The following is an 11,885-nucleotide window of genomic DNA, read 5'->3' as shown; positions in this document are numbered from 1 at the left end:
GAGATGGAAATCGATTCGAATGATTTGAGCTGGTGACTGAATATGTGAGGAACTCTGAGGTTGGTTTGAGCGTCTTATTAAAAAGAGGGAAAGCACTGCACAGTGTAAAATTCACTACCACCAGTCCCACCCACATGCCTGTTTCCTTTTGAGACCTCAGAGGTTTTTAAGCATTGCACATTCATCAGTGCACTGAATCTGTTGTATGAGTAACACAGCACCAGTTTGGCACAAAGATAACACCTTCTTTATCCTTACCTGGATTCAGAAATAAATAGGAATGTGTACACATGAAGAAGAAGAATCAATGTGTGTGGTGATAGTTCTCCAAATGTATACATTAGAGTTACATACTGTTAACAAAATTTAATCATAAGGTGATATGTAAAATCAGTAACAAAAATAACATCTTACCAGGTAGTCATGAGACAGTTTCAGCGAGAAGTGGGGGATGCCCTGAACAAACAGTCACTGTCAGAAGCTATGCTAGAGATTTCATCACAACGTCACGTTAATTTAGAAGATGAGACACGAGATTCAAAAAAGAAATTAGGCCAGCTGAGAAGTCAAGTATGTATGAAACTTAGCATGTCAACAGTTACTCTGTAGCTGGTTAAATAATATCAAGTGTTTCAGGACACCAGTTTCAGTGGAGAGCTTTCTTTTGTATTTTCATTATAATTAATTTTGTTAAAATTTGATTATAATACACCCATTTCTCAATCTCTGCGTGTTTTATAATTACAATATTTTTCTTAGTATTTCCCCTTATGAAAGTTGAGAATTACACATCATTTCTCACAGAAGATTAGAGAATTATTTTTTCTTTTTACAGTATATTTTTAGTGATTTTTTTCATTGCCACGTGGAGACAAGCCAGATTAATTCAGAGGATAATGTCTAATGGAATGTTTCAGAAAATTTTCTTGTTTTAATCTCTACTTTTCTGTGTGAATAAAGACTTGTGCTTACGTACTTCATGGGTTTCTGGTTAACTTGTACAGAAAGGCCATTCTACAGAATAAATTAGGATTTTGATGAAAATCCTTACTCTGACTTTTTATTGGGCTGTAGTCATAGTCATAGAACTATGGACAGTTAGCATTTGCCAACATGTATGTGTCTACTTTCTCTTGTTTAAAAAAATAAAAACCAAAAATTTACAAATGGGGTTATAGGAGGTCGGCAAAGGTAGGTTTGAGATGTTTGGGTGGGTCAGGTGGGCATTTTGACAACATGACTTCTCCTTTGGCATGCTCAATGGACATCTCTGCAGTTTAAGATACACTTTTAAATCAATTTCTTCTAATGATGACGTGAGCCCTGCCACTCAATAGGAGAATCAGCAGAACCTGTAGGATCTTACCTGAAATTTATCTTGTCTATTTTAATTATTTTTCTGTTTATTTTAAAATTTTATTGTGGTTTCCCTGGAAAGGAAAGATGATGCTTAGTTTTAAATGTTAAAAATGGGCCAGATGCCATGGCTCACGCCTGTAATCCAAGCACTTTGGGAGGCTGAGGCGGGTGCATCACCTGAGGTCAGGAGTTTGAGACCATCCTGGCCAACATGGTGAAACCCCGTCTCTACTAAAAAAAAAATGCAAAAATTAGCCGGGCATGGTGGTGGCACGTGCCTGTAGTCCCAGCTACTCGGGAGGCTGAGGCAGGAGAATCGCTTGAACCCGGTGGGTGGAGGTTGTGGTGAGCCAAGATGGTGCCTGAGCAAGACTCTGTTTCAAAAAAAAAAAGTTCAAGTTTTCTTGCTATAACAAAATTAAATGGATACAGACAAAAAAGAAATGAAATTATAGTTGATACAGTGGTGTTTGGAATTGAAAAATATAAATGCTTACTATAAAGTAATTTCCTATATTTCCCCATTTTACCCATTTATTAAATGTGAGTATTTGATAAAATATAAATTAAAAAAGAAAAATACTGTGTTTTAATCGTAGAGCATAGGTCAGTAAACTTTTCTGTAAAGGGCCAGGTAGTATTATTTGAGACTTTGTGAGCCATAAGATCCCTGTTGCAACAGCTCAACACTACAGTTACAGCACAAAAGTAGCCATAAACAATATGCAGACTGAAGGGGTGTGGCTGCCTTCCAGTAAAATTTAGTTAAAACAGGTAATAGGTCGATTTGTCCTAGATTATCATTTTTTAATAAAATAGATTGTGATAGTCTAAAACAGTATTTTATGTATAACCGTATTTTGTTCATTCATTCACCTATTGATGGGCATTTGGGTTATTCCACACCTAAAGGTTGTTTTTAATTCTTTGTTTTAGTTGCAAGAAATGCAGGATCAACGCACAGAGACTCTAAGATGTGCTGAGGAGATGCCAGACCACGTGCAAAAGTACAATTTAAAGCAGTATACAAAATATCTTGAGTATTTATAAAGCAAATGACTAGTGTAGTATGAGAATTATAGCAGTTAAGATAATAAGTATGTCTATGTGAAGCCAAGGAAAAATTTCAGCTTTAAGCTATTTTGAAATGCATAAATTTTCTACATTATTTTAATTTTACACACATCATCTACAAATCAAAGGTAGAAAAATAACAACAGTTGCTCAATTTTCTACTTTTCAAATATCTCAGAATTTATGTAATTATTCCTTCAGATGTTTGTTCACAATTTATATGATTTTTAAAAAATTATGTCTGACAATAATTATTTTAAAATATGTATTTTAGGCTTAAAATAGAAAATGTCATGTAAAAATTAGAATGAAAAAGCGAGTGAACAAAATTGAGCAGCTTCAGAACATTTTGGTAAGTTCAAGTTTGATAAGTCAATCTTATTTTCTGTCACACTGAAAAGGAATTTTATTTTTCTCATAGGACAGATTGAATATCCCTTGTCCAAAATGTTTGGGAGGACCAAAAAGTGGTTTTCAGATTTTGGAATATTTGTATACACCTAATGAAATACTTTAGGGATGGTACCCAAGTGTAAATGCGAAATACATTTATGTTTCATATACACCTTATGCACATAGCCTGAAGATAATTCTACACAATGTTTTTCTTTTTCTTTTCTTTTTTTTTTTGCCCGGCATGGGGGTGCAGTGGGGCACAGAGTCTTGATCTGTCGCCCAGACTGGAGTGAAATGGTATGATCTCAACTCACTGCAACCTCTGCCTCCCGGGTTCAGGCAATCCTCCTGCCCCAGCCTCCTAAGTAACTGGGACTACAGGTGCGTGCAGCCACACCAGGCTAATTTCTGTATTTTTAGTGGAGACAGTTTCACCATGTTGGCCAGGCTCGTCTCGAACTCCTGACCTCAGGTGATCCATCACTCACCTCAGCCTCCCAAAGTGCTGTGAGCCATCACAGCTGGCTTGTACAATGTTTTACAAAAATGTTTTGCATGTAACAAAGTTTTAACTGTGTTTCCATCACAGCCTGTCACATGAGGTCAGGTGTGGACCCTTCCAGTTGTGGTATCATGCATGTGCTCAAAAAGTTTCAGATTGTAGAGCATTTTGGATTTCAGATTTTCAAGTTAGGAATGATCAACCCAGAGTAGAGATGCTCCTTGACTTACGAAAGGGCTACATGATAATGTCTCTTGTTTAACTTAAACATTATTAATAATATTTGACTTTTTCAGATGTAGTAGGTGTGCAAGAGAACATAACTGCAGAAGTAGATGAAGATATGTTGCCAAAAATTATGAATTAAATTTAAATCATGGATTTCTGAAATAAATGTAAATAGTGAATGGGTTGCTTGGTTAACAAGTACCACATTAAATACTTTTTCTTATACACATTACTGAAAGATGTGACAACACAAACATTCATAATGAAAAGTATACTTATGCCTCATTAGTTTATCATCTTCCATAGCTTTTAAAAAAAATCTTAAGAAGTCTGTGTGTATCCCTTTTTTTCCCTGGCTCTACACTTGTTCCATCTCTATGGAACTGTCAGCTTGCACACTGCAGCTGTTCTCAGAAAACAAAGGTATCATCAACTTCTCAAGGTTATGGTAGCGATTTAAGGCCAAGAGATGCTAGACTCATGTATCAAGCAATTACAGTTCATAAGCAGTCACTTGACCAGTCATATTATGAGAGAGAGAGAGAAAGTGAGAGTGTGTGTGTGTGCGTGCGTGTGTGTGCGCGTTTTATGTATACCTGGTTTCTGGATTCTGTTCTGTTCTATTGATCTCTTTATCTTTATGCCAAAATCACACTGTTACAATTTTTGTAGCTTTGTAATAATTCTTCAAACTGGGTTATATTTTTCCTCTAAATGTATTCTTTTGGTTTTTTCAGAGTTATTGCGCATTTTCTATTTTGTAGAAATTGACAATTGGTTTTAAGACTCGCATGGCATGTAGATGACACAGAAATGCGCAACTTTACATTTCCACCAGCAGTGTATAAGGGTTCCAGTTTCTCTACATCTTTTCCAGTATTTATTTTTCATCTTTTTTATTATAGGCATTCTAGTGGTGTGAAGTGGTACCTCACTGTGGTTTTGATTTGCCTTTCCCTTTGATGTTGAGCATCGTCACGTGGTTACTGGACATTGTCTATGTTCTTGGATGAAAAACCTGGTCATTATCCTTTGACCATGTTTTAATTGATGCCTTTTTGTTATTGATTTGTCAGAGTTCTTTATATATTCTGAACATGAATGTATTTTTTTATACTTTCTTCATAAACTTTGTTCTAAATCTTGTATTCTTTATTGTTTCTGTGTTTTAAATTTTTGTTTTATCAGGCTCGTTTCTCAAGAATTTACCATATATATTAGTATCATATTTCTATATTCCAATCTTGTTTTCATGATTTGCTTCCTTGCCTCAAAGAAAAAAATATACTCTCATTATCCAAATAATTTCCCGCTTTACTCACACCCACTATTCTTCTATAATCCACATTCTCTCTCCTGGGGCAAAAGACTGGGATTTATCTTACTGAGGGAACTTCCTTTATGTTGCTCAGGAGTAGCTTTAATGAAGTTTTACGTAGTTGGAGACATCAGGAGAAAGCATGTATGTCACTGCTTTCCTCAGGAGCACTGGCTCACATGCCTTGAAAGGATTTAGCTCACATACCTTCAATAAATGGCCGAAGATACTAACAGATGCCATGTCATTAAGCTTCACATTTACTTATAAAGAAGAAGATAATTTAGAATTTACATGTCAAAATCTATTACAAAGATGGCACATATTTGACTGAAACTCCAGTGTTTGTCACTGTTGACGTAACTATAGTCCCTGCCTTTCTCATCTGTTTTCCCTTGGTGCCAGAAAGTGCCATGAAGTGCCAGAAAGTAATGACCAGATTAAGTAATGACCAGAAATTGAAAACATGAGCCACAAGAAATTTGTCTTATTTTTGCTTTTGTTGACTGTGCTGTCAGTGTCATATTAAAAACAATATTGCTTAGACCAATGTCATGGAGCTTTAGCCCTATGTTTTCTTCCAGTAGTTTTCCAGTTCAAGTGTTGTATTTAAGTCTTTATTTGGAGTTGATTTTTTGATATGATGTAAGTTCAGGGTCTAATTTTATTTTTCTGGTGGATATTCCATTTTTGCAACACCGTTTATCGAAGAGACTGTCTCTTCATCATTGTGTGTTCTTGGCATCTTTGTTAAAAATAAGTTGACTGTAAGCATGTGGGTTATTTCTGGGTTTTCCATTCTGTTCATTTAGCCAATGTGTCCATTTATATGCCAGTATGATGCTATTTGGATTAAAATTGTATAAATATGTATTGAAATCAGGTAGTAGGATGTCTCCAGCTTTGTTCTTTTTGCTGAAGATTCTTTTGGCTAGTTGGGAGTCTTTATTTCATACAAATGTCAAAATTTTGTTTTCGTTGCTGTAAAAGAATGACATTGGGGGCCAGGTATGGTGGCTAACACCTGTAATCCCAGCACTTTAGGAGGCCAAGGTGGGCAGATCATGAGGTCAAGAGATCGAGACCATTCCGGCCAACATGATGAAACCATGTCTGTACTAAAAATACAAACATTAGCTGGGTGTGGTGGCAGTAGTCCCAGCTATTCTGGGAGGCTGAGGCAGGGGAATCACTTGAACTGGGGAGGCAGAGGTTGCAATGAGCTGAGATCACGCCACTGTACTCCAGCGTGGTGACAGAGCAAGACTTCGTCTCAAGAAAAAGAAAAAAAAGAATGACATTGGAATTTCGATAGTGATTGCATTAAATATGTTACCTTTTGTACAGTTTCACAATATTAATTCTTCCAGTTCATGAACATAGGATATCTTTTTATTGTGTTTTTAAACTGTAGTTCATTGGGTGTTTTTTGTTTGTTTGTTTGTTTTTTGAGACGGAGTCTCACTCTGTCGCCCAGGCTGGAGTGCAGTGGCCGGATCTCGGCTCACTGCAAGCTCCGCCTCCCGGGTTTACGCCATTCTCCTGCCTCAGTCTCCCGAGTAGCTGGGACTACAGGCGCCCGCCACCTCGCCTGGCTAGTTTTTTGTATTTTTAGTAGAGACGGGGTTTCACCGTGTTAGCCAGGATGGTCTCGATCTCCTGACCTCGTGATCCGCCCATCTCGGCCTCCCAAAGTGCTGGGATTACAGGCTTGAGCCACCGCGCCCGGCCAGTTCATTGGCTTTTTATAGGTTTTTCATATAGAGGGCTTTTTATCTTTTTATAAAAGACAAAATGATTAAATTTACACCTAAGTATTTAATTTTTTGTTGCTATTGCACTTGAGATTGTTTTCTAAAATTTCATCAGATAGTTTGTTTATTGGTATATAGAAACACTATTTACTTTTGTTAGCTTATTTTGGTATCCTTCAACTTTACTGAATTCATGCATCAGTTATCCCCAGTGTTGGAAGAGGGGCCTGGATGGATGGACGTAATTGGGTCATGGGGGTGGATTTCTCCCTGCTATTACTTGTGATAGTTCTCATGAAATCTGGTTGTTTGCAAAAGTATGTAGCACTCCCCCTTCTTTCTGTTTTCCCCCTACTCCAGTCATGTAAGATCTAGCCTCTCCAGCCATGCTTACAGCCTGCTGAACCATGAGCCAATTAAACCTCTTTTCTTTATAAACTACCTAGTTTGGGTATTTGTTTTTAGCAGTGCAAGAACAAACTAATAGTTTCAAAATGTAGAGAGAGGCTTAGTGGATAACATAAAACAATACTCAATATATGCCGCATATAAGAGACTCACTTAATGCTAAATGACGTTCATGAGTGAAAGTGAAGAAATGGAAAAAGTTATTTCATGCAAATGAAAGAAAAGCAAGAGAGAAAAGAGGTGGCTATGTTATCTCAGACAAAATAGATGTTAGGTCACAAACTGTAAAAAGATGATGATGAATGTCATTATACAGTCATAAAAGGGTCTATTCAGCCACAGGATATAACGATTGTAAATATATATGTACCCAACAGCATATAAAGCAAACATTAAGTGATCCGAAGGGAGACATACACTGCAACACAGTAATACTAGAGAAATTCAGTACCCCATTTTCGACACTGGACAGATAATCCGGACTGAAAATCAGTGAGTAAACACGGAGCTGAAACTACACTTCAGACCAGATGAATTTAACAAACATATGTAGAACATACCATCCAAGAGAAACATACTGTTTTCATGTGCACACATAGCATTATCCAGGATAGATCATATGCTAGACCACAAAACAAGTAATAAGAAATTTGACAGTATTGAATTTATATCAAGTGTTTTTCTGACCACAATGTTATAAAGCTAGAAATTAACAACAGAATCTTAAAATGTTAACAAATATGTAGAAATTAAATAATATGCTCCTGAACTACTAATGAAAACTGCATAAAGAAGAAATTAAAGAAATTTACAAAATACTATGAGAGAAATGAAAATGGATAAACAACTTATGAATATATGTTATATACAGTAAAAGCAGTTCTTAGGGGAAATTTTATAGCAATGAATGCTGACATCAAATAAAAGAAAGATCTCAAATAACCCAAAGTTACAATTTAAAGAACTAGAAAATAAATGTACAAAGTCAGTCAAAATTTAGCAGAAGAAAGGAAGTAACAAGGAGCAGAAATACATTTGGACTAGAAAAAATAGAAAATATCAATGAAACTAAGATGCGTAGTATTTTGAAAAGGTAAACAATTGATGAATGCGTGGCTAGACTATGAAAAAAAAGGAGACTCAAATCATTAAAAGTAAAATGGGATATTACCATTAATAAGACAATATAAAGGCCCAAGACTTACTATGAACAATTATGCAGAAAGATATCAAACTAGATGTACATACATTCCTAGAAACCTACCAAGATGGAATCATGAAGAAGGTGCAGATCTTAACAGAATAATGGAGTAAGGAAACTGATTTAGTAAATAAAATTTCCCACCAGAGAAAATTTCAGGAAAGGTATCTCTACAGCTGAACTCTACTAAACACTTAAAGAAGAACTAATCTCTTGTTGTCAAACTCCTTCAAAGAGTTGAAGAGGAGGGAAGACTTCAAGACTAATTATATAAGACCAGCATCACCCTGAAACCAAACCCAGATAAAGAAAATACTATAAGAGAAAACTACAAACCACTATTACTGATAAACATAGATGCAAAAATCCTCAACAAAATAATATGAATCTGTATTCAACAGTACATTAAAAAGGACTGTTCACTATGATCAAGTGGGATTTATTCCTAGGTTGCAAGGATGGCATAACATATTAAAATCCGTAAGTGCGATTTACCATTTTTACAGAATGAGAGACAAAAACAACACAGTAATTCTAATTGATGCATAAAAAGCATTTGACAAAACTTAGTATCCTTTTATGATAAAAACTCAATAAATTAGGTATAGAAGGAATCTTTGTCAACACAATAAAGCCCAAATATGACATGTTCACAGCTCCCATTATATTCACTGGTGAAAAGTTGAAGGCTTTTCTTGTGTCTCTTGATCAGGAACAAGATGAGGATGCCCACTCAACAATAAAGTGTTACTGCACATTAAAAACAAACTGACTTGCAGCACACCAACATGGCACAAGTATACATATGTAACAAACCTGCACGTTATGCACATGTACCCTAGAACTTAAAGTATAATAATAATAATAAATAAATATAAAAAAACCAAAAAACAAACTGACTAAAAAATAAGAATACTCACAGTGAAATAAAATAAGATAAATAGGAGTAAATTTAATAAGAATGTGAAAGATCTGTATACGAAAAACTATGAAACATTGATAAAAGTTATTCTACATGACAGAAATGAAGGGAAAGATATCTCATGCTTCTGAATTGAAAGAATATTGTTAAAAAGTGTATACTAAAAGCAATCTACAGATTCAGTGCAATCCCTATTAAAATTCTAATTTCACTCTGCAGAAATAGAAAAAATATGGTAAGGAACCACAGAAACTCTGGATAGCCAGCAGTCTTGACCAAAAATATCAAAGCTGAAGGCATCACACTACCAGATTTTGAAATATAATACAAAGCTTTAGCATCAAAACTCCATGGCACTGGTATCAAAACAGGTATACCAACATGGAACAAGAGAGGCCAGAAATGAATCAATGCATCTGCAGTTAATTAATGTTTGACAAAAATTTTCTTTTTCTGTATGTGGTTATCTGGTTTTTCTAACACTCTTGAAGAGATTGCCTTTTCCCCATTGAAAATACTCAATGTTTTCTTCAACAAATGGTGGTAGGGAAGAAAAAAGCAAATGGTGTTAGAAAAATGGAGTAATTATATACAGAAGGATAAAAATGGACCATTATCTTACCTTATACAAGAATCAACTAAATATGGATTGAAAACTTATTTAAAACCTCAAGCTATGAAAGTACTAGAAGAAAACATAGAAAAAATCTTATGATATGTGTGGGCAAGTATTTCTTTTAATAACCTCAAAGGCATAGATAATAAAAGATATAGTAGACAAATATGATGGCATCAAACTGAAAAGTTTTGCACAGCAAAAGAAACAACAGACAAGATTAGAAAAAAACATTGAAAATGATACATTGAGCCTAATAACCAAAATTTAAAAGAAACACAATCTACTGAATAATAAGAAAACATATCCCAATTGAAAAATGAGCAAAGGGCCGGATGCAGTGTGGCTCATGCCTATAAATAATCTCAGCATTTTTGGAGGCTGAGCTGAGAAGATTGCTTGAGCCCAGGAGATTAAGACCAGCCTGGGCAACATAAGGAGACCTTCCCATCTTCAAAACAAATTTTTTGTAATTAGTCAAGTGTGAAGCATGTGCCTCTTGTCTCAGTTACTCAGGAAGCTGAAGGAGGAGGATTGCTGAATCCTGGGAGGTAGAGTCTGCAGTAAGCCTTGATCACAGCACTGCACTTTCTCCTGGGTGACAGAGCAACACCCTGTCTCAAAAGGGCAAAGACTTGGATATATATTTCTCAAAGAAGACACACAAATGGCTAACAGATATATTAAAAACTGCTCAACATCTCTAATCATGAGATAATACAAAATAAGACCAGATTGAGGTGTCAGCTCGTATCTGTTTGATTGCCAATTAGCAAAAAGATGAAATATAAGTTTTGGAGAGGATGTGGAGAAAAGGGAATTGTTATTTACTATTAGTGGTATTGCATATTGGTACAGCCATTTTGAAAAACAAAAGATTCCTCAGAAAACTAAAAATACAATTGCCTGTGATCCAGCAATTCCACTACTGGGAACATACAGAAAGGGATTAAAATCAGAATCGGAAAAAGATGTATGCTCTCCCATGTTTATTGCAGTATTATTTGCAGTAGCCAAGATGTGAAAACAACCTAAGTGTCTATCAATAGATAAATGGATTCTAACATGTGGTATACATACAGTGGATGTATGTATACCATTACCCAAGCATCACATTACCCAAATTCAGACTATCGTACAAGGCTACAGTAACCAAAACAGCATGCTACTGGTACAAAAACAGACTTACAGATGAATGGAACAGAATAGAGAGCCCAGAAATAATGCCGCACAGCTACAACAATCTAGTCTTTGACAAAATCAACAAAAACGAGCAATGGGGAAAGTATTCCCGCATTCAATAAATGGTTCTGAAATAACTGGCTATCCTTATGCAAAAGATTAAAACTGGACCCCTTCCTTACACCATATAAAAAATCAGCTAAAGATGACTAAAGACTTAAATGTAAAACTTGAAACTAAAAAAGCCCTCAAAGATAACTTAGGGATATCATTCTGGACATAGGACCTGGCAAAGATTTCATGATGAAGATGCTAAAAGCAATTGAAACAAAAACAAAAGTCAACAAATGGGACCTAATTAAGTAAAGAGCTTTTACACAGTAAAATAAACTATCAACAGGGTAAACAGACAGTCAACCAAATGAGAGAAAATATTTGCAAATTGTGCGGCTGACCAAGGTCTAGTATCCAGAATCTAAAAGGAACTTAAATTTACAAGCAAAAAACAACCTCATTAAAAAGTGGGCAAAGGGCATGAACAGACATTTTTCAAAAGAAGACATATGCAAGGCCAAGAAGCATATGAAAAAATGCTCAACACCACTAAGCATTGGAGAAATGTAAATCAAAACCACAAGGAGATACCATCCCACACCAGTCAGAACGGCTATTACTCAAAAGTAAAAAAATAACATGCTGACAAGGCTGTGGAGAAAAGGAAATACACACCGTTGGAGGGTATGTTAGTTCGTTTAGCAGTTGTGGAAAGCAGTTGGGCAATTTCTCAAAGAACTTAAGACAGAATTACCATTGGACTCAGCAATCCCATGATTAAGCATATACCCAAGGGAATATAAACCAATCTACCATAAAAACACAGGCACATGCATGTTCATGGCAGCACCCATCAATGGTAGACTGGATA

The 11,885-nt window shown here is 35.6% G+C and overlaps 1 long non-coding RNA gene across 1 annotated transcript; it reads left to right on the top strand.

The window, feature by feature from the left end:
* The first annotated feature begins 426 nt into the window (after window positions 1-426).
* On the top strand, window positions 427-3,672 carry LOC117084975. The gene is made up of 4 exons (XR_004437738.1): window positions 427-570; window positions 2,296-2,366; window positions 2,708-2,785; window positions 3,628-3,672. It is a non-coding gene; the product is annotated as an uncharacterized LOC117084975 (long non-coding RNA).
* Window positions 3,673-11,885: the final 8,213 nt, after the last annotated feature.

Source organism: Trachypithecus francoisi, unplaced genomic scaffold (assembly GCF_009764315.1).
Source record: "Trachypithecus francoisi isolate TF-2019V2 unplaced genomic scaffold, Tfra_2.0 Contig00517, whole genome shotgun sequence".
NCBI lineage: Eukaryota > Metazoa > Chordata > Mammalia > Primates > Cercopithecidae > Trachypithecus > Trachypithecus francoisi.
This window is presented reverse-complemented; position numbering and strand designations above follow the sequence as displayed.